Genomic DNA, 20,030 nt, shown 5'->3' with positions numbered 1-20,030 from the left:
GCCCCAAAAACCCCCAGCCCGGGGCTGCAGCGTCCCGGAAAGGCCTCAGCCAATGGCAGCGCAGGCAGGAGGCGGTTCAGCCACTGAGAGCTCGGGGCGTTGGATTGCCTCATCGGTTGCCGGGCAGAGCCCGTGGCCGGTCGCTGCCCAGAAGCGGCGGCAGCCAATGAGAGCGCGCGGCGCTGCCGAGCCCGCCCTGCTCCGGACTGGCGCTCCCAGCGCAGCGCGGCTGCTTTGGGGCTGCTGCTCCCTGCCCGGCCCCGGCCATGGGGCGAGGGGCGGCAGCTGGGGCCCTGTTGGTGGCACTGGTGGTGCTGGGAGCCCACCCGGCTGTGGGCGCGGAGCTCTCGGGTGAGCGGGGGGCGGGAGGCGCTGGGACAGGGGGGGAGAAGGGGGAAAAGGGGGCGAAGGGTGGAGCACGGAATGGAGGGGGAGGAAGAGGGGACCCCCCAAAGGGAGAGCGGGAGAGGCTGAGGGGTGGGGGGAGAGAGTGGGGAAGGGGAAAAGGGGGGGGGGGGACCCCAAACTGAGCCCGAGGGTGCTGAGGATTGGGGGATTTGTGGGAAAATGGGGAATTGGGACCACAAAAGTGATTTGGGAGCGGCCGGAGGTGGGAGGGGAGAGGATGTGGAAGGGGAAATGGGGGAAGGGCGGCAAAGACGAAGCGGCAGCGCGGGCAGGAGGGTCCCATGGCGGCCGTGGGGCACAGGGGGTGCGGAGTGGGGATCCGGGGTGGCCCCCGTAGCTCTGGGGGTGCTGCTCGGGGGCGCCCCCTGAGCTGTGTCCTGCACACACAGGGGTGTTTCAGCTCATGTTTAAGTGCGAGTGTTACTTCATTAACGGCACGGAGAAGGTGAGGTTCGTGGAGAGGTACATCTACAACCGGGAGCAGTTCGTGATGTTTGACAGCGACGTGGGGCTGCACGTGGGGTTCACCCCCTGTGGGGAGAGGTTTGCCAGGAAGATGAACAGCGACCCGGCTAGACTGGAGTACGCACGGACTGCGCTGGACTGGTACTGCCGGTACAACTACGACTATTACACCCCGATCACTGTGGAGCGCCGAGGTGAGCGTGGAGCAGAGCGTGTCCCCTCGGGTCCTGCCCTGCCAATGACACTGGAACCCCTCAAAACCTCCCTGGGAATCTCCCCAGAGCCCCCAGCCCTCCTTGTGCCCATCCCCGGGTCCTCCTGTCCCATACCAGTCCCTCCCAATCGTCTTCAGTTCATTCCCAATCCCTCCCAGTTTATTCCCAGTCCCACCCAGCCACTCCAAATCAATTCCCAGTCTATTCCAAGTTCACTCACAGTTCACTCTCAGACGTCCACCCTCTCTCCCAGTGCACCCCCATCCCCTCCCACCTCTCGCAGTGCCACCCAACTCCCTCCCAGTCCCTCCCACTCCCTCCCAACACATTCCCAGTCCATCCAAGCCCATCCCCAGTCCCTCCCACCACTTTCCCCTGGCCATTCCTTGTCACTCCCAATCGCTCCCAGTCCCTTCCCAGTCCATTCCAGTCTATCCCAGTCCCTCTCCCCCCCAGCCCTTGCTTCTCTCTCCCAGTGCCCCCCAGCTGATCCCAGTGTGTCCCCGCTCTCTCTCTCTCTCCCAGTGCCCCCCAGCGTGTCCATCTCGCTGGTGCCCCCCTCGAGCTCCCAGCCCGGCCCCGGCCGCCTGCTCTGCTCCGTGATGGATTTCTACCCTGCTGCCATCCAGGTGAGGTGGTTCCAGGGCCAGCAGGAGCTCTCGGAGCACGTGGTGGCCACCGACGTGGTCCCCAACGGGGACTGGACCTACCAGCTGCTGGTGATGCTGGAAACCCCCCCCCCCCGGCGCGGGCTGAGCTACAGCTGCCAGGTGGAGCACGTCAGCCTGGAGCAGCCCCTGAGGCGGCACTGGGGTACGGGGGAGCCCCTGGGGGCGCTGGCAGAGCCGCTGGGCTGTGCTGGGAGCCACTGGGAGGGAGCAGGAGAGAGCCGGGCTGGAAGTGGGAGAGGGGCTGGGGGCTGGGCAAGGGCTGAGAAGGGGTTTGGGGGATGCTGGGGAGGGTGGGATGGGGATGGGGGGGTCCTGGTGGGCACTGGGAGGGAGTTTGGGGGCGCTGGGTGTGACTGGGAGGGAGTTTGGGGGAGCTGGGTGTGACTGGGAGGGATCGCAGTGAGCCCCGAGGGGCTGGAAGGAGATCGGCGATGGCAAAGCGGGGCTCGCCATGAGCTCGGTTGTGCTGGGCACAGCCTGGGAGGGCTCTGGCTGAGTCCTGCTGGGGCTGCCAAGGGACTGCGAGAGGCTTTGGGGGTCCTGGGGCGCTGGGTGGCAACTGGGAGGGGGCTGTGGGATGCTGAGAGGGACGGGAGGGGCTTTGGTGGCTCCTGGCCAGGACAAAAAGGGATCGGGGGGAGGTTTCAGGGGCCCCTGGCTGGGCCGGGGGCCACAGGGAGGGCGCTGGGAGGGGCTCGGGGTGTCGGTGAGAGGTTTTGGGGGTGCTGAGCCCTGCGGACCCCCCAGAGATGCCGCCGGACGCCGCCCGCAGCAAGATGCTGACGGGCATCGGGGGCTTCGTCTTGGGCTTCGTCTTCCTGGCGCTGGGGCTCGGCTTCTCCGTGCGCAAGAAGGTCAGGGCGGGTGCCGGGGGTGGCGTCCCCGCCGTGGCGGAGCGTGCGCGCTCCCGCCGGGGCCCCCAGCCCGCTGTCACCCCCTTTTCTGTGCCCACAGAGCTCCTGAGCCGGCGGCGGCCGCAGCCCCTCCCCGTGGGCTCGGGCCCGGCCGGGACCCCCCGCTCCGTCCCCGCTCCGCTGATTTTGGGGGGTCCCGTGTCCCCCCCAGCCCCGCTGGCGCTCTGCCCCCCCCCCCAGTGCCTGCTCCCAGTGCTCCCAATAAAGCTTCCCAGTTGGGCCCGGGGCCGTTTATTGGGGGGCGATGGAGAGGGATCTGGGGGGGCGATGGGACGGATTTGGGCAAAGGGAGGGGGACAAAGGGTGGGGGCTGGGCCCGGGGGGAGGGGTCGCTGCCCGCGGATCCCGCAGTGCCCGGTGCGGGACGAGCTCCGTGCGCTGCTCCATCTCCATCCCCCGTGGGAGGATCCACGCTGGATAATCCCGGGTGACCCCCAGGGTCAGAGCCCCCCGTGTTGGGAACACTCCTGGCTGGGGGTTCCACATCTTCCTGGCCCCCCCGTGGACACCTCGATGAAGGCCGGGTGCCCCTGCTACTTTTCTTGTTTCTGCTCCTCTCCTCATCTCCCCCTTCTCTTCCCCCGGTTCAATCGCTGCCCCCCCCATCCCCGCCCCCGCTCCTCCTCCCGCATCCTTCCCCCCTTCTCTCTCACATCCCCCGCCCCTTCCTTCCTCCATGGTTTCTTGAAGGGTCCAGTTCCATCTTTCCTTGGCTACAGCCCTGAGGGCTTTTCCAGCTGACTTCACTACTGCACTCTCAGACTGAGAGTGGGGAATCTTGGTGCTTGGTTTCCTCATTCCAGCTGCCTTTGACAGGGTTTGTTTCTGTCCTCAGCTGATTTTGGCCTCTGCGCTCAGCTCAGCCCTGAGCAGGACCAGCGCAGCTCCATGGTGGGCACTGCTCACTGGATGGCCCCAGAAGTTGTGACCAGATCTCCTTATGGCCCCAAGGTGGACATCTGGGCCTTTGGCACTGTGACCATCGAGATGGTGGAAGGAGAACCTCCTTACTTCAGGGAAACGGCGGCCATGGTAAGAGGCAAATTCTGCAGTGGCTGCAGAGGCCTGTGAGCACAGGGGGACCCTGCACTGGGAGCAGCAGCTGGAGGTTTCTGCACATGGGAAGGGAATTCCCAGAGCACTCCAGCCTCACCACAGATGAAAATTCTGCAATCTCCAGCAATAATTTGCTTTGGGATTTAAGTTGTTGCAGCTCTGCTGGCTGTGAGGATGAGCTGGAAATATGAAGCAAGTGCATCAGGTCTAATGTTACCTTGCAAGAAAACCCCACACCAACCCCACATCCCAGCCCCAAACAAAACAAGATTTCTGCAGGAACTTCTAAAAGACCTTTTGCAAGATGATCTCCCACCTGATTCTTCTCACTGGGAAACTTGTTGAGAACATGAAGATGATTGTTTAACATCCCCATAGTCTAACATATTTCTTTCCTAGTCCAAGCTACTTTCTCTGTGTCACCAAGCCTGAGCTTTCAGCATCACAAACCTCCTGTTTCTTGCCTGGCAGTTTCTGGGATGGGGCATCAGGAATGCATTTACTTGAGTGTCAGTGGCACTGCAGAGATGACCTTGATGTAAGAATCCTCTGAAATAACACAGGCAGACCACACTGACTCTGGAAAATGGCCTGTAAAGCTGGTGTCCACATTTGGAGAAGCAAAATGGGCTATTTCTGATGGAGGTTCCTACTAACAGAGTCAGCCAATGAAACTGGCTCTCAAGGCGAGATCATTTGGATGTTGCAGTGGCTGTGGCAGCCCCAGGGTTTGGGTTTTTTGGTTGGCATAGCAAAATGAGCTCTGAGCAGCATCTGTGGCAGGGAGGAAAGTGCCCCTGGAGCTGGGGCTGAGGCCCCGGGGTGGATGTGAGCCCGTGTGGGTGTGAAGGGAGCTGGCAGAGCGCTGAGTTTGCTTTCCCTGCAGGCTCGCGCTCTGATCCGGCAGAACGGGACCCCGCAGCTGCAGGAGCCCCGGCGCCTGTCGGCTCTGCTGCGGGACTGCCTCGAGTGCAGCCTGGAGCCGGACGAGGAGCGGCGCTGGGCTGCCCAGGAGCTGCTGCAGCTGAGGGCCAGGGGCTGCAGGGGAAGCAGCAGCGCCAGGGAGGGGTTTTCTTGTGGGGCCCCCTCCGACAGTCTCCAGTCTGGCTGCGTTCCACACGCAGAGCAAGCAGAATCTTCGCCTGCTGTGGCTTGGCAGCTCCTTTGGAGCTCATCTGGGCCTGGTGCCCCACAGCGAGCAGGGACATCTTCAAGCAGCTCAGGGGGCCCAGAGCCCTGCCTGACCTGAGCTTGGATGTTTCAAAGGGAGGAGGCACCTCCCACATCTCTGGGCACCTTCTGTCAGTGTTTCCCCACTCTGCTGGTTAAAAAATTCTTCCTTAGATCTAATCTGAGCCTGCTTCCCTCTCCTGAGTTTCAAAGCATTTCCCTTTGTCCTGTTGCAACAGAGCCTGTGAGGAACTTGACTCTGGAAAGTAACAGTTCATTTCTTTCCTTTGTATCCTTTGGACAGCACCCATTTTTATCATCAGCCAAGCCTCTCTCCAGCCTGACCCCTCTGATCACTGCAGCAAAGCAACTGAGGGAGCAGTGGAGGAGATGAAGCCCTTGAGGACAGCTTTCAGTTACAGTAGTAAGGACAACTAGTTAGTTACGGTAGTTAGCACTGGTAGTTAGTTATGGTAGTTAGCACTGGTAGTTAGTTTATGGTAGTTAGGACAGCCTGTTTGTTATGGCAGTTGTTTGAATAAAAACTCTCTTAATCCTCAACTGCCTTGCCGTGTCCCTTCCTTCTCCCGCTGTGCCTCAGCTGCCCGGAGCAATGTGAGGGGAGAGCGGGCACAGCCTGGCCCAGAGCTGAGCCCCAGCAGAGCCCTGGCAGAGCCCAGAGCAGCCTCGGCACCTGCAGAGTCAGCCTGGAAGGAGGCGCTTGGAGCCTTCTCGGCTGCACCCGGCTCTTGGTTACAAACTGGGTGTGCTGGAAAATGCCACCGGCTCTGCGCGAGGGCAGAAGGGGCCCGGGGAAGGCCCAAGTGCTCCATGCAAGGGAAAAACCTGCCCTGGGTTTGTTATAAATAACTAGGTAGTGTTGGCTTTTGCTATTATGTATTGACTTCTGCAAATTTTTCTTAATCACACTGATTTTGATAGACTACAATTTTGTCGTGGTTTCACTGACAGGAAGTAGGGGTTTTTTTTTGGGATATGCTGTGGTTACCAATAGATGCTCAGGTTTTAACATTGGCACCTGATGTAGCCACTGAGGTTCAGAGACACCTCTGAGAACACACAGGGGTAAAAACCAGAGCTGCTCCTCTGGGAAGCTCTCTTGGGACTTTGAGGGAAAAAGGTCGGATCTCCCTCTCCCGTTCATCTGCTGCTGCTGGGCGGGGGAGGGGCAGCCATGTGATAGGCCTGGGCCTGGACAGAGATGGGAGGTGAGGAGGCCCTTGAGGATGGAAGGGTGGAAGAGCGCCAAGAGACATCGGGCAGCCACCCCCCCCCCCTTCCCCCCCGCAGGGCAGAGAGAGAGGGAGAGCCAGCATCTGAATTTGATAGCGCAGGTGCCGGCCCAGGAGGAGAAGGAGGGGGTGCGGCGAGAAGGTGCCCGGCAGGGCAGCGTGGGAGTTCCGGAGCTCCAGACAGGCATGAGACTGAAATGTTTAACCCTTTTCTTGCATGATAGAAACCTTGCAAATGCTGATCCTCCTGGAGATGAATGAGAAGAGAGATAAGAGAGGAGATAAGTGGGGATGGGCCACGAGGGAAGTGCAGAAGACTCTTGAGTGCGGGGGAGAGATGACGGAGTGGCCTTTTGGCTGGACTTTTCTTGTGTGGCCATAGATGGAACCATTTTTTTCCTGTGACACAGAGACTGCATTTAGGGGGAGGGAGTGCCTCAGAACCAGGAGGGTTCAGTGTGGAGACCCCTCAGCCCCAAGGGATGCAAAAAATTTGGGGGGGACAGATGTCCCCAAGGAGAGACTGTGCCTTTTTGGAGTGAGACAAGGCATCCTTGAAAGACAACCCTGGAAGCAGCTCTGGTCCATGCACAGTGGTGAGAGCACTGGGCCTGGAAGGAAGGTGTCACGATGGCAAAGGATTTGCAGGGCGGTGCTGAGTGACCTGGAAGCACACGAGGTTTCAACGTGTTTCCAGGGGAAGCCTATGGTGCAAGAAGGACTCCTCTCCTCTTGATGAATTGAAGATTGAGTATTCTAAAGGGTGGTGCCAGGCTGAGAGTTGGTGATTTGGGGGGAATGTATTGCATTGGGAAGTTTGGTGGGTGGGAGGAGGAAAATGCTTTTGTAAAGTTTTCATTTTCCTTGTGGTTTTTTTCTTTCTTTTCTTGTAGTTTAGTTAATAAAGTTTTCTTTATTTCTAAGCAGGAGCCTGCTTTGCTTATTCCTGGTGACATCTCACAGCAGACACCAGGGAGAGGGTATTCTCATGGGGGCACTGGCATTGTGCCAGGGTCAAACCATGACACATGGGAAGGTTGAATGGGAAACCCACTTCTGTCCTGGCAGCATGGGTGCATCAACTCAAGGAGGGAAACACTAACCAAGGGAGTTCCACTAAAGTGAAGGTACCTCTAGCATGTATGCCCAGGAAAGGGGGGCCCTGCCTGTAGCCAGGGAGAGGCACGGAAAACCAGATCTTTTGGACGGTGTGGATCCGATGGCCTGGCACATCAGAACCACAAAAATACAATGCCTTAGTTGATACTGGTGCGCAGTGTACCCTGATACCATCAGGGCATGTGGGGGCAGAACCTGTTTCCATTGACGGGGGGATCCCAGCAATTGACCCTGTTGGGAGCTGAGGTGAGCCTGACTGGGAAGGAGTGGATCCTTCCCAGAAACATCCTGTTGTGACTGGCCCAGAGGCCTGTGGTAGATAGGGTCAGGCACTCGGAAAATCTCGCGATGTTACAAAAAGCAGCAGGATTGCTCTCCCCCTAACGCCTAGTAATAAGAGATCACCCAAGAATGTAGTCCCCCCTAACATTAGTAACTTTCCACTCCTTATTAACCAATTACAGTAAAGTAAGACCCCCCTGACGTAGAAGAAAACCTTCCCGAGTAGAAAACCCGACGAGACAAAACAATAAAAGCCTTTAAACCGTCCACCCTATTGGCGTCTGCGTGCATCTTTAGCCCGAGTGACCCTAAGCAGTGCCATTTCCTCAAAACCAAGTCGCCTTGCCTTGCATCAAAAAGCAACAGAGGCCCCATGTATTCTGGGCATAAACTTCCTCCAAAATGGCTTTACAAAGACCCAAAGGGACTCAGGTGGGCTTTTGGAATAGCTGCTGTAGAGGCAGAGAACATGAAGCAGTTGAACACCTTGCCTGGACTATCAGAAAACCCATCTGCAGTAGGACTCCTGTGGGTAGAACAGCAACAAATACCAATTGCCACCTTGACAGTGCACCGCCGGTGGTATTGGATAAATTGGGATGCCATGATCCCCATCCACAAAATGATCCATGAGCTGGAGTGCCAAGGGGTGGTCAGCCAAACCCACTCACCCTTCAACAGCCCCATCTGCAGCAAAGTGGTTTGCCACCATTGGCATTGCTAATGCATTTTTTTCCATTTCTCTGGCAGCAGAATGCAGGCCTCAGTTTGCTTTCACCTGGAGGGGTGTGCAGTACACCTGGGACCAACTGCCCCAGGGGTGGAAGCACAGTCCTACCATCTGCCATGGACTGATCCTGGCTGCACTGGAAAAGGGTGAAGCTCCAGAACAGCTGCAGTACATTGATGACATCATTGTGTGGGGGAACATGGTGATGGACGTATTTGAGAAAGGAGAGAAAATCATCCAGAATCATCCCCATTCCACACCTGCTGCGCACCGCCCACTTTTGTTTCTGTCCAGGCACCGCCCCTTTTCCACATCCCATTCATTGCCTGCCCCTTCCCACGCTCCTATTCCAGCCCCCCAGGCCTCTCATCTCCCCATCGGCCATCACTCACTGGGCCCCGACCCATTTCCCACAGTCCCATTTCTAACTCTTTTCAATCCCTGCCCCCTCCCTGCTCCATCGCTCCCCACTGGCCGCCTCGAGCAGCCCTCCCCCTCTGTGGGCATGACTACAAGACCGATTGGCATTTATTGAATGGCTCCACGCAGGGTTTTGGAGCCAGCCTGGCCCTGGCAGGGCCCAGTGCAGGCTGGGGATTCGGGGGAGGCCAAGGGGTGTCCTGACACTCTGGGTGGGGCTCATGGATCAGGGTGGTCCCAGCACTTTGGGGGGACAGTGAATGGGGGGGCAGTGAAGGAGGGGTCCCAGTGCATGGGGGAGTAATGAGCCTTAATTGGTCTTATCCTGGCAAGCTATTACAGCTCCAGAGCTCAGCCCCCAAGGGGACTGAGTGCCAGAGGCCAGCTCGCTCAGACCAAGGCCGCGGGTCAGCCCCTAGCAAGCAGGGAATATTCAGCTCTTATAGAGATTAGCCAGCTCTTATGATTTCAGCTTTGCTTGCTAGGCAGCTTGCCCTTGGCTTGAGGCTCCAGCAGACAGTGGAGAGAGGAGAAGGAGAAGACGCCGGCTGTTCCACGAGTATGGCTTTATTGGAGGGGTCCGTGAAGGGTCTCAGAACTTCTTCTAAGTTAGTAGGGGTACAGTATGCTACTTTTATAGCCTTGGCTCAGTTCCAATCTTGACCAATGGCAAAGGTTAGAGGGACCATAAGTGACCAATAGTAGGGTTAAAAAGATATTGCCTTACATGGTTTTAGGGATAGGTTATAGGGTGGATGTCCCTGGAGTCAGGAAGCTTCTTTGCTGCTGTGTCAGCATTTCTATTATTCAGATTCTCCACGGGGCCCTGGCTAAAGCTGTGCGTTTCACCACAGGGGAGGCCCTGATAAATTCAGGGGTGTCCCTGGTGATAATGGGGTGTAGCCATGATATTTTCTGAAAAACCCTTTCCTTAGGATTTTTTCTCCTGAGAAGCTGAGAGGCCTCAGAAACAAAATGTAAACAATGGTTACCTGCTGCTGTGGAATGCAACAGGTGCATCTGTGATTGATGTCATGTGGTTGTTTCTAATTAATGGCCAATCACAGCCCAGCTGTCCGGACTGTCTTGGTTCTTGGTCAATCACAAGCCTTTGTTATTCATTCTTTTTGTATTCTTAGCTGGCCTTCTGATGAAATCCTTCCTTCTATTCTTTTAGTATAGTTTTAATATAATATATATAGCATAAAATAATAAGTCAAGCCTTCTGAAACACGGAGTCAGCATCCTCTGCTCTTGTCTCATCTGAAGACCCCTGCGAACACCATCACAATGGGGGGTCCCGGTGATAACAGGGTGGGGGCGACAGGACCGAGCCCCAAGGGACCATTATGATACCATTAAAAAGGCTCTACAGTGGACAAAAAACCTAGATAGATTATATTGTACTAACAAGTAGATACAAGGAATTATCAATAATTGATATCAATATCAAGCACCATAGAAAAATAATTGTGATCAATTACAATGTGCAAAAGCCAATACAGAAATGCAAAAGCCAAGTATTATATTGCCATTTATAACACAGTTCTGCTGCAGCCACAGCGGAAAGTTGCCTCTGCTGCAAGGCACTGAGGGGGTTCATTCACCCCATGACTTGCTACTATGTCACTGCGTGTCCCTGAGTGCCGCCAGAGTGTCCCCAGAATGTCCCCAGTGACATCACCCCAGGAATTGCCTCCAAGAATATCAATGAAAATTCGCAGAAAATTCCCCAGTTTTGTCTCAAATCCTGTGCGGAGAGGAGGGAGGGCACAGATGACATAAGCGATGTCCCCAGTGATGTCACCACCCCCAATGACATCACAGCGGTGACATCACTGTCCCTGCAGCAATTTTGGGATGTCCTCCATGGCTTTTTGGCATTGCTCGGCCACCGTGCTGCTGCTGGGGCCACCACAGGGACTGAAGAGGAGGTCGTGGATGTTCCCAAGTGTCCCCAGCAGGTGATGCATGAACAGGCGAGTGCTGGCCTCCCACAGCTGCTCAGCCTCAGCCACGGGGGCCTCCAAGGCCTTGGAGACATTGTGGGATGCCTCCTTTGTCCCCTCCAGGGTAGCCTCGATGCCCCCGAGCAGGTGCCGCATTTTCCAGGGGTACCCTGTGGCTTTGTCATACGCGGTCACCAAGCATTCCAGTGGACCCAGGGCCGCACCCGCCCACTGTCCCCTCCTGGTGGCTGCCCTTGCCTGGCTGGTGGCCAATATGGCCTCTCTCATGGCCTTGGGGGCTGCCACCACCTCATGGTGGCCACTGCCACATGGGCCTTGTGTGCAGCCACTGCCAAGGCCAAGTCCTTCATGGCCAGAAACACTGGAGGCCGCTGGGCCATGGCCATCAGAGTGTGCATTGACATCCCCGGGCGGGTGGCCTTGTCCCACGGGTCCCCAGCCTGGGCAATGGTGGTGGCTGCAGCACCGGCCTCAGCAGTATCCATGTCCCTGCAGGTGTCACGGAGATCAGCGGCCTCCCTGGCCAGCTGGACCCAGCTCTCCATGAGCATGGCCACCAAGTCCCACCAGACACCGGCCCAGAAGATCTGTGGGTTGATGTTGGAGAACTTGAGGACTCTCAGGGACCAGGCCAGAGTGAGGACATTGAATCTGCCCAGGGATTTGACATCGCCATGGTCGAGGGTCTAACAGAGGTGCCAGGTGAAGTTCCTCAGGGCTGCGTGCAGGGACTTTGGATACACACGCCGCCACACGCACTTGTATGGCCTGGTCAGTGTGGCCACCACCTTGCCCAGGGTAGCCACCACAGCCACCTGTGGCTCTAGCAGCTGGGGAGAGGAAAGAGGAGGTGTCAGGGACCCCGTGGCACTTGTGGCCACCTGTGGTGGGCCCCTGTGCCCTCCCAGGGTCCCCTTTGTCCCCTCCTTAGAGGGCTCTACTGTCCCTTCTATCCCTTTGTCACCTCCTCGTCCCCTCTGCCAACCCCCCTGACAGGCCACTCATCCTCTCTGCCACCTCCCTGCCACCCTCGGTCCCTTCTGCCGCCTCCCTGCCACCCTCGGTCCCCTCCACTCCTCTGCCACCTGCCCCCATCCTGCCACACGCTCCTGTCCCCTTTGTGACCCTCTGTCCCCCTGCCCCCTCCCTCCACCCCCCGTGTCCACTCTGCCACCTCCTTGCCGGGATTGTCGCACCTTGCAGGGGTCCATGGCTGCTGGGGACATGCTGGGGACACTTTGGGGACACTCCAGGGATCGAACACGACCAGGGTGGTGCTGGCTGAATCCAGCAACACTGCGGGGACATGGGGACACTGGGCAGGTGGCACCAGGGACACAGCATTGCCACCAGTTCCAGCCCAGCGCTGCTGGTTCTGTCCCTCTGTCACCATAGACTTGACCTCACCAGAAAACCTTTTTCATAGGGGCCATTGATCAGCCGTTCCAAAACCAAATACTGGACATATGTCAACTCCCAAGGTGGACTGAAGACCCTGCATGGGTCGACCAATGGCCCTTATGAAAAGAACGTCTACTAAATTTAAAACAGCTTGTGGAACAGCAATTGCCCTTAGGCCATATCTGTCGATCTTCTAGCCCCCGGAACACCAATATTCTGTATACCTAAGCGAAATGGCAAGTGGTGAGCTATTAATGGGCAGTAAATGCAGTTATTGAAGCTATGGGTGCTCTTCCATCAGCTATAATGATGCCATTCAATTGGCCCTTAGTAAAGTTAGACCTAAAGATTGTTATTTCACCATACCTTTACACCCTGATGATGCACCTCTGTTTGCCTTTTCTGTGCCTACCTCCAATCATGCAGAACCTCAGCCTTTGAGGCTTTGTGTTAAAGTCACCCTCACTTTAAATGAATTACAGAAACTGCTGGGTTCTTTGAATTGGCTGCATCCTGTTTTGGGTACATCCACAGAACTTTCACTTCCTTTGTTTGGCTTACTCAGAGGAAACCCCCACCTGCATTCGCTTTGACAGCTTATCCCAGAAGCTAGAAGTGCCCTTGCACACTGTGCTCAAGCAATAGAAAACCAACAGAATTGGAGAGGGGATCCTGATAAATCTGTGTACCTTGACATAATTGCTAAAAAATGTCGACATTTTGCTGTTCTGTTTTGATTGTTTACTAATGATACAGACCGTTTGCCTGTGTTAGAATGGTTATTCTTACCTCACATAGCAACAAAACCTGTGTGGACTGTTAATGATATGTTCTCTTATTTAGTTAAGAAAGGTAGAAACAGATTGCAAACTCTCAATGGCCAGGATCATCATGCCATCAATGTACTTGCAAGTAAAGAAGACTCTGACAGCAACTAACTTCCAAATTGTGCTTGCAGGTTTTTCTGGACAATTATCTATCCATTATCCCTCACATCGTTTATGGACAGAGATGGGTAACCTCCCCCTGCACTCAAAGCATCACTGCAGCACGACCCCTGTCAACAGACCAACTGTTTTTACAGATTCATCCAGCAAAACCAACAAAGGTGCAGGGATTTGGCATGAAGGTGACTCTTTCCAGTGGCATAAAAGGGTGTTAATGTTAAAGGATGCCTCGGTGCACATTTTAGAATTGGCTGCTATCCGCTATGCCCTTCAGTGATTTTCACAGGAACCACTTAACACCGTAACTGATTCCTCGTATGCTGCCAATGTTGGATTCCATTGACAATTTTCCTATTTAAAGCATGTTAATAACTATCTTTTGTTTACAGAGTTAAGAACATTGTGGACTTTAATTAACAGCCAGCTGCATGATTTTTATGTGTTGCATGTTCGCTCCCACACAGGTTCACCTGGCCCTATTGCAGAAGGTAATAACTATGCAGATGTCATTGTCATGACAGGTGTGGTACCAAATACTGATAAGTTTTCTCCTCGAGCCAGGTCTCATGAGCTCTTAGAGGACTTATCACACCCAAGATAGCTCAGCTACTTCAAATGGCATAAAATTAGCAGGATGACTTCTGAGGTAGCGTTGGAAACAGGAAAGATTTAATAAAAGGCAAATAACAAAGCTCTTGGCAGAGAAAACCTGAGCCAGGAGCAAGAGGTTCTTGCTCCTGCTAAAAACACCCCACAAAAACAATGATTTCTTTTGTTCTCTTCTTTTTCTAGTGAATTACTTAGGTGGGACTTTTTGGCTTCTATCCAATTGGGTAGTCTTAAGTTTGAGATGAAGTCCCAAAGGTTCTGTGAGGTGTCTTTTTACCAAATTGAGGAGAGAAACTTCTGGGTTTTTTCCTTTTTAAGGAGATAAAGGATAATTTGGTCACTCTTTCAATAGGGGGAACATTCCTACAAAATACTTTTGCACAGGCCAAGCTATGTCACAACTTTTTTACACCAGAATGCTTATTCTCTTCACAAGCAATTTCAAATAACTTCCTCACAAGCCCATGATATCCTGTTGTCTTGTCCCTCCTGTCATGAGGTTGATCCTGCTCCTTTAGCAGAAGGCACTGAGCCCTGAGGTTTAACTCCTAACTCCATTTGCAAATTGATGTCACCCCTATCCCAGAGTTTGGTTGCTGTTGCCTTCTGATGCAAGGCAAGGCGACCTGGTTCTGAGGAAACAGCACGGTGACCCAAACTCTCCAGGGTCACTTGGGCCAAGAACACACACAGACACCAGTAAGGTGGACAGTTCAAGACCTTTATTGTCCTGTCTCGTAGGGTTTTATACTGGGAAAGTTTTTTCTCTACCTCAGGGGGTCTTACCTTACTGTAATTGGTTAGTAAGGAGTCGAAAGTTACTAATGTTAGGGGGGACTACATTCTTGGGTGATCCCTTATCACTAGGCGTTAGGGGAGAGGAATCCTGCTGCTTTCCGTGACATTGCGAGACTTTCCGAGTGCGTAACCCTATCTACTACATCTCCCCCCCCCTTTTTTACAAATGAACGAAGTAGTCATATACATAGGTACTGAGATGAGGCATGGGGTTGTTGACAGAGAAAGGGGTTTGGTAAACTTGGGTAGAAAATCTTGTGACTGGCAGTGTTCCCTGGTCGAACTCACAGCAGTTGCTGCCGGCCTATGAATAGGATTCTGGCCCGTTCTAGGCGGGTCTGAATGAATGAGACTAGCTTGTTCAGCAGGCATGGTCTGAAGGTGACAGCTAAAAGTAGCATTGCCAATGGACCTGTTAGGGTGAGATTAGGGTGGTTAGCCATGGTGATTGATTGAATTAGGACTCAAACCAACTCTGTTTGGCTTCTCTGTCTTTCTGTCTCTGAGCTAGTCTGTTTCGGAGTTCTGCCCTGGAGTCTCTCACGACTCTCATGTGGTCTGCATAGAAGCAGCACTCTTCCTTCAAGGTGGCACATAGACTCCCTTGCTGCATGAACAGGAGGTCTAGACTTCTCCTGTTCTGCAAGACCACTTCTGAGAGTGAGGAGACTGACTTCTCTAGAAAGGAGATGGATTTCTCGATCTTCTGCAGGTCTTCGTCAATTGTTGCCTGCAGTTGTGACAGTCTTTGGTGCTGGGTCGCTAAGGCTGAGACTCCTGTGGCTGTTCTGGCTGCTCTTAAGCCCAGCAGCACTGCGATAGTTATACCTGTTACTATTTCTCTTTTGTGGAGCCGGCTGGGTTCCTCAAAAAGGTCGTACACTTCTTCATCTGAGTGGTACAGGACCCTAGGAACAATCAGAACTTGGACACAAAAGTTGTTAGAGTCATCGAATTTGGCAAGGAACACACAGGGACTCATTCTAGATCGCTGGCAAACTCACATCTCAGACGCGGATGGGACTACTTACTTATTGATTTTCCCGTTGGGTTTGACAACTTCGGTGCAGACGTTGCCTTTCTACTTAGCTAGGGTTGCATTGCCAAAGCATCTGCCCTGGCCTGTGACTTGACTCAGGGTGATTCTTTTGCGGGGGGTGTCTCATCTACATTGGTTGGGTGCATCTGCTGTGGAGTAACCGAAGGGAGTGTTTAAAGTGACTCTTTCGTAAAAGGGAGGTTCGACATTGTAACAAAGCTAACAGGATTCGGTTAGGTTAGGGTTAGTTTCATTTGGGGATAGGAAGGTAGCTTCTAATATACGAAGGATTGGATCTAAATCTGACTCGGCTAAACGGTCTACCCGAAAGGCTTCTACGTGGCCGGTCGGGATATCAGCGACTCTTGTGGGCAAGGCTTTGGGGTGGGTCGCGTTTCTCCCTTTCGGCACACTTTTAATCACTTTGTTGGGTCTGACCACTCGGGGTGCCGACGGTTGGAGCCTGATAATTCACACATTCACTCTCTCTTTTGACTTTTGAAGGACTACTGTCTACGTTCTGCCTGTTGCCCAGCTAGGGTGATCTGGCTGCAAGACTGTTATGTTGTAGCCTGTACATTTTCAAAATTTGGGGATTTTATGGTGGTTTCGATAAAAGTTACCGTGGAGGAAGAGGGGTGTTTTGCAACCGGTGGGTGCCCAGGTGAACTGTAAGAATTTGTTGGGCTCTTGTGGATCCCACCCAGGCTCTGACGGTCTGGCATCTGTGACAATGGTTTCGCAGCCCCAGTGCCCACAATGTCTCCACCCTGGGTGATTGCAGTAGCTTTTCTCAGGGTTTGAAGCTGGGCACCAGTCGGATAGGTACATGTGCGTGGAGTGTGGGGAATGGGGGTCTAGCTTTGGTTGTCCTGGAAACAGGTCGGTGATGCGGAGCACGAAGGATGGGGCGTTCGGTGTGGTGATTTCTTTGAGCACCTTGTCACTACTAAGATGTTGCATGACCTACCTGAATGGCCGATGGGGGTAGTGATCTGGGCTGGCTTGCCCTCTGGCAACAAGCCTCAAAAGCAAAATCACACAGAAACACCGTTGATGCTTGAGTTCCACCCGTGCGGGTCTCTCGGGCGCTGCCTGGCGGCTTGGTGGTCTGTCGCTTACCTCTAGAATGGGGATGTACGCATCACGAGGATGCCCCACAAGCATGTCTTGTAAACAGAAACTCACAACTCTCATCAGTCTCATTCTGCTCGCTATGGAGGTCCGGCTTAATTGACTTAAGTGGACACCACCTAATTTTGCCGTCCTTTTTGACAGCTGCGTACCCTCGTCCCGTGAGCATCAACCTCCAGCCCCGTTCCCATTCACCTAGCTCGTTTCTAATTACCACCTGTGGCCCCCTGTTCCTGTTTCTGCTCCCGGGCCTTCTGATCCTCCCTTTTCATCTGCTCCAGTCGCTCCAGCTGCCTCTGGCCCTCCTGATACAGCTCCTCAGCCCTCAATGCCCACTCCTCTGCATTCTGCTCCATCTGTTTCACAATGCCCTGCCGGGCTCTCATCAGCTCCTGCTTCCTCTGGCGCTCCAGCTCCTCCTGGACCTTCATGCCCTTCTCCCGCTCCATTTCCATCATCTTGTCCAAGCGCTTCTCTTCCTCTGCCAGTTCCTCGAGGATCATCTGCTTCTCCAGGACTTGCCACTGACCGCCATGGGATCTTCGCTGCTCCATTTCTGATACCTCGGCCGGCTGCCTCGTATTGTCCCAGATCATGTTGCACTTGGCATTGAGGAACAACGCGTTCAGTTCCCGCACATCTTCCTCCTCCTCCAGCTTCATCCTTGTCGCTCGCTGCGGCAGCTTCTGCTTCCCCTGCTGCAGCTCCTCATCCACGTCTCTCCCGTGGTCCCTCTCGTCCTCCAGCTCTGCCTTTCTCTGCTCCTCGATCTGGGCCTTTTTCCGGGCTTCCTGCAACGTCCAGATGCCTTTCGCTGCGGCGTCCGCTTTGTCGTTGCCGATCTGGAAGTAGCCTTTGACTGGGTCGTGGCTGTTGATGTGAATGACTGACACAGTGCCCTGTCACGAGGAAAGTGCTTCTTCCAGCATAAGGGCTGCTGCAGATGTTGACACTCCTGGTCCCTTTTTTGTGTGAAGTGTTAAAGCCACCAGCTGGGTGCTTTTCGACGCCCAGGACTGCCCTCCGTTCACTGGAGGGACTTCTTTGAATTGCCAACGCCCGGGCCAATGTGCTTGGAGAAAAATCGTGCAGTCTGATCCCGTGTCCGCCCAAAACTGGAGCCCTACGACGTGGGGATCCTGACTGCCGTAAAGGCGGCATGTTCCCCACACCATCAGGGGTTCCTTCCCTATTCTCATGGCCGGGGCCACCCAGGGGTCCCACTCTGGGGCGCCTCCTGCTGGCCCTGTGACACCGGTGCGGCTTGTGGCGGTGGGGGCTGCGAGGGTACCGAGAGTGCTGCATAACTCTGCCATTGCACTGCTGGCGGGGATGCGAAATTGACTGCTCCCTGTGGGGGCATGGGGTACGAGGGTCCCCTGCCCCACTGGGGGTTGGCATAGATGGGCCGTCTCGCATTTGCAGCGGGAGGAGGCTGAGACTGGCCCGCGCGCCCCCTCCCTCTCCCGTTTCCCCGGGGCCGGGATCTACAGTCCCTAGTGAGGTGTCTTCCCACAGCTCCTACAGATCCCTCTCAGGCGTGCTTGGAGTGCAGGTACTGCCAGGGAAAGCTGTGCTGGCTGGGGACAGCTTGCTGAGTTGCTGCCCTTCCCCAGAAGCTTGGGCTAACGCGGTCGTCTTGCTACTCCTGCTTAAATACAATCCACCCCGCCCCATGAAAAAGCATGTGGCTTATTTGCGTAATATCAAACGTGAGCAGATCGTTATTGCTAGAAAGGTCGTCTACAAGAGTGGGTACTACAGCTGAGTTGACCCTTTTTTCTGAAATCGCTTTGGCTTCTTTTGGGTTAACTGGGGTATATGCCCTTTGTTGGTTCTCCCACGCTCTGGCAACCCCCACCGGGAAAGCATGCATGGAGACTGCCGGTGCCCGGTCCCTACAAGCTGCTTTTATTTTTCCCCAATTGGTGAGTTTGTGTTGCAGTTGTTTCTCGATATTGTTTAAAGCTTTATTCGGTTTCACTTGAAACTGCATTAATTCTGCTCTCTCGGTTTCCGAGTCCCAGCCGGACTTGGTTGGCTCTTCCGAGCTGTCTGAGCAGCTGTTACTTGACTCTGAGCCGGAAGCTGAATGTCGGTACCCTTCCGGCGCTCCGTGCCATTTTGTGCGGCTTCGACCTCACTCCTCTCTGTGGGGGTGGTGCCGCTCCCTCCCCCTGAGGTCCCCCCGCCTCCTGCCGGGGGACGTCCTTGCCCTATAAGGACCTAATTTGAATAGAGCGCTCTGGTTGGTTTTGCACTCTACCGCGGGGACCGCGCCTCCTCCCGGCTCGCCCGCGCATGTAATGTTAAGCAGGCTGACTGCATTTCTGCCCTTTTCTCTCTCTTCTCTTCCGCCCTCGCTATGTGGTTCGGTGCCATTAAACGCACATGGCAGGGGCGAGTTTTTACCGATCCCGGCGGGGTCTGACAATCCGGTCGCGTCCGCGCCTTCTCCGCGAGTCCCTGCCAGAAGTATCGCGGGCGCTGCTTTGCCTCTTGCGCCGGATCGGCGACTGGCGGGGAAGGGACGGATAGAGAAACCACGTTTTTTTCGGATGGTTTCGCGGGGGGGCTGGGACCTGGCGGGCTCTGTGGGAGGGTCGGGGGGTCCCCTGGGTGTTCCGGGGGGGTCCCCTGGGGGCTCCAGGGGGTCCCCTGGGGGCTCCGGGGGGTCTAGGCTTGGGCTCGGGAAGAGGTGGAACACGCCCGGCCCCTACATGTTCCCGCCTTCAATCCGATCGCTCTCAGAGGCAGTGTGTGTCGCAGTCCCCACCCCCAGCTTTGGTGTAGCTAATAAACGTGTACACGCGGCTTTCCGCATCTCCTGTTCTTCTAGCGTCTTGCGTAGGGCCTCTTCTACTTACCCCCACGCTCTGAGGTTTTTACCACTGCCTGCGGACTTAGAGTCCTCTTCTGAGGTGGCAGTGAACTTCTCCCGCGCTTCCCAATATAATATATTTACAGGACGTCCGATCGTCCCGAGCTCTAGGAGCCTTGCAATACCAAGATTAGAATTCCTGAGCTCACCTTTAATTCCCCATTGCTCATGAGCCTCACTTACGACCTTTACTATAGCTTCCATGATTCGAGGGCGTCCCCTCCGCTGTAGTCGGACCCGCCGCTACAGCCGCCGTCCTCTGTCCAGGCAATTCCCGTTCCCCGAGCGCTAATCCGCTTCCCGGGTTGCGGCATCACTTGTTGCCTTCTGATGCAAGGCAAGGCGACCTGGTTCTGAGGAAACGGCACGGCGACCCAAACTCTCCAGGGTCACTCGGGCCAAGAACACACGCAGACACCAGTAAGGTGGACAGTTCAAGACCTTTATTGTCCCGTCTCGTCGGGTTTTATACTGGGCAAGTTTTTTCTCTACGTCAGGGGGTCTTGCCTTACTGTAATTGGTTAGTAAGGAGTCGAAAGTTATTAGTG

General features: G+C 54.9%; 1 pseudogene; it reads left to right on the top strand.

Annotated features, from left to right (window-relative positions):
- The window catches only part of LOC128945471 (zinc finger protein 850-like), a 315,097-nt pseudogene that overhangs the window by 262,856 nt on the left and 32,211 nt on the right, over positions 1 to 20,030 (top strand).

The sequence above is a fragment of the Melozone crissalis genome, unplaced genomic scaffold, assembly GCF_028551555.1.
Source record: "Melozone crissalis strain CALT ecotype California unplaced genomic scaffold, PUWL_Pcris_2 ptg000066l_1, whole genome shotgun sequence".
NCBI classification, from domain to species: Eukaryota; Metazoa; Chordata; class Aves; order Passeriformes; family Passerellidae; genus Melozone; species Melozone crissalis.
Note: the sequence above shows the minus strand (reverse complement) of the source record. Positions and strands in the feature narration are given on the sequence as shown.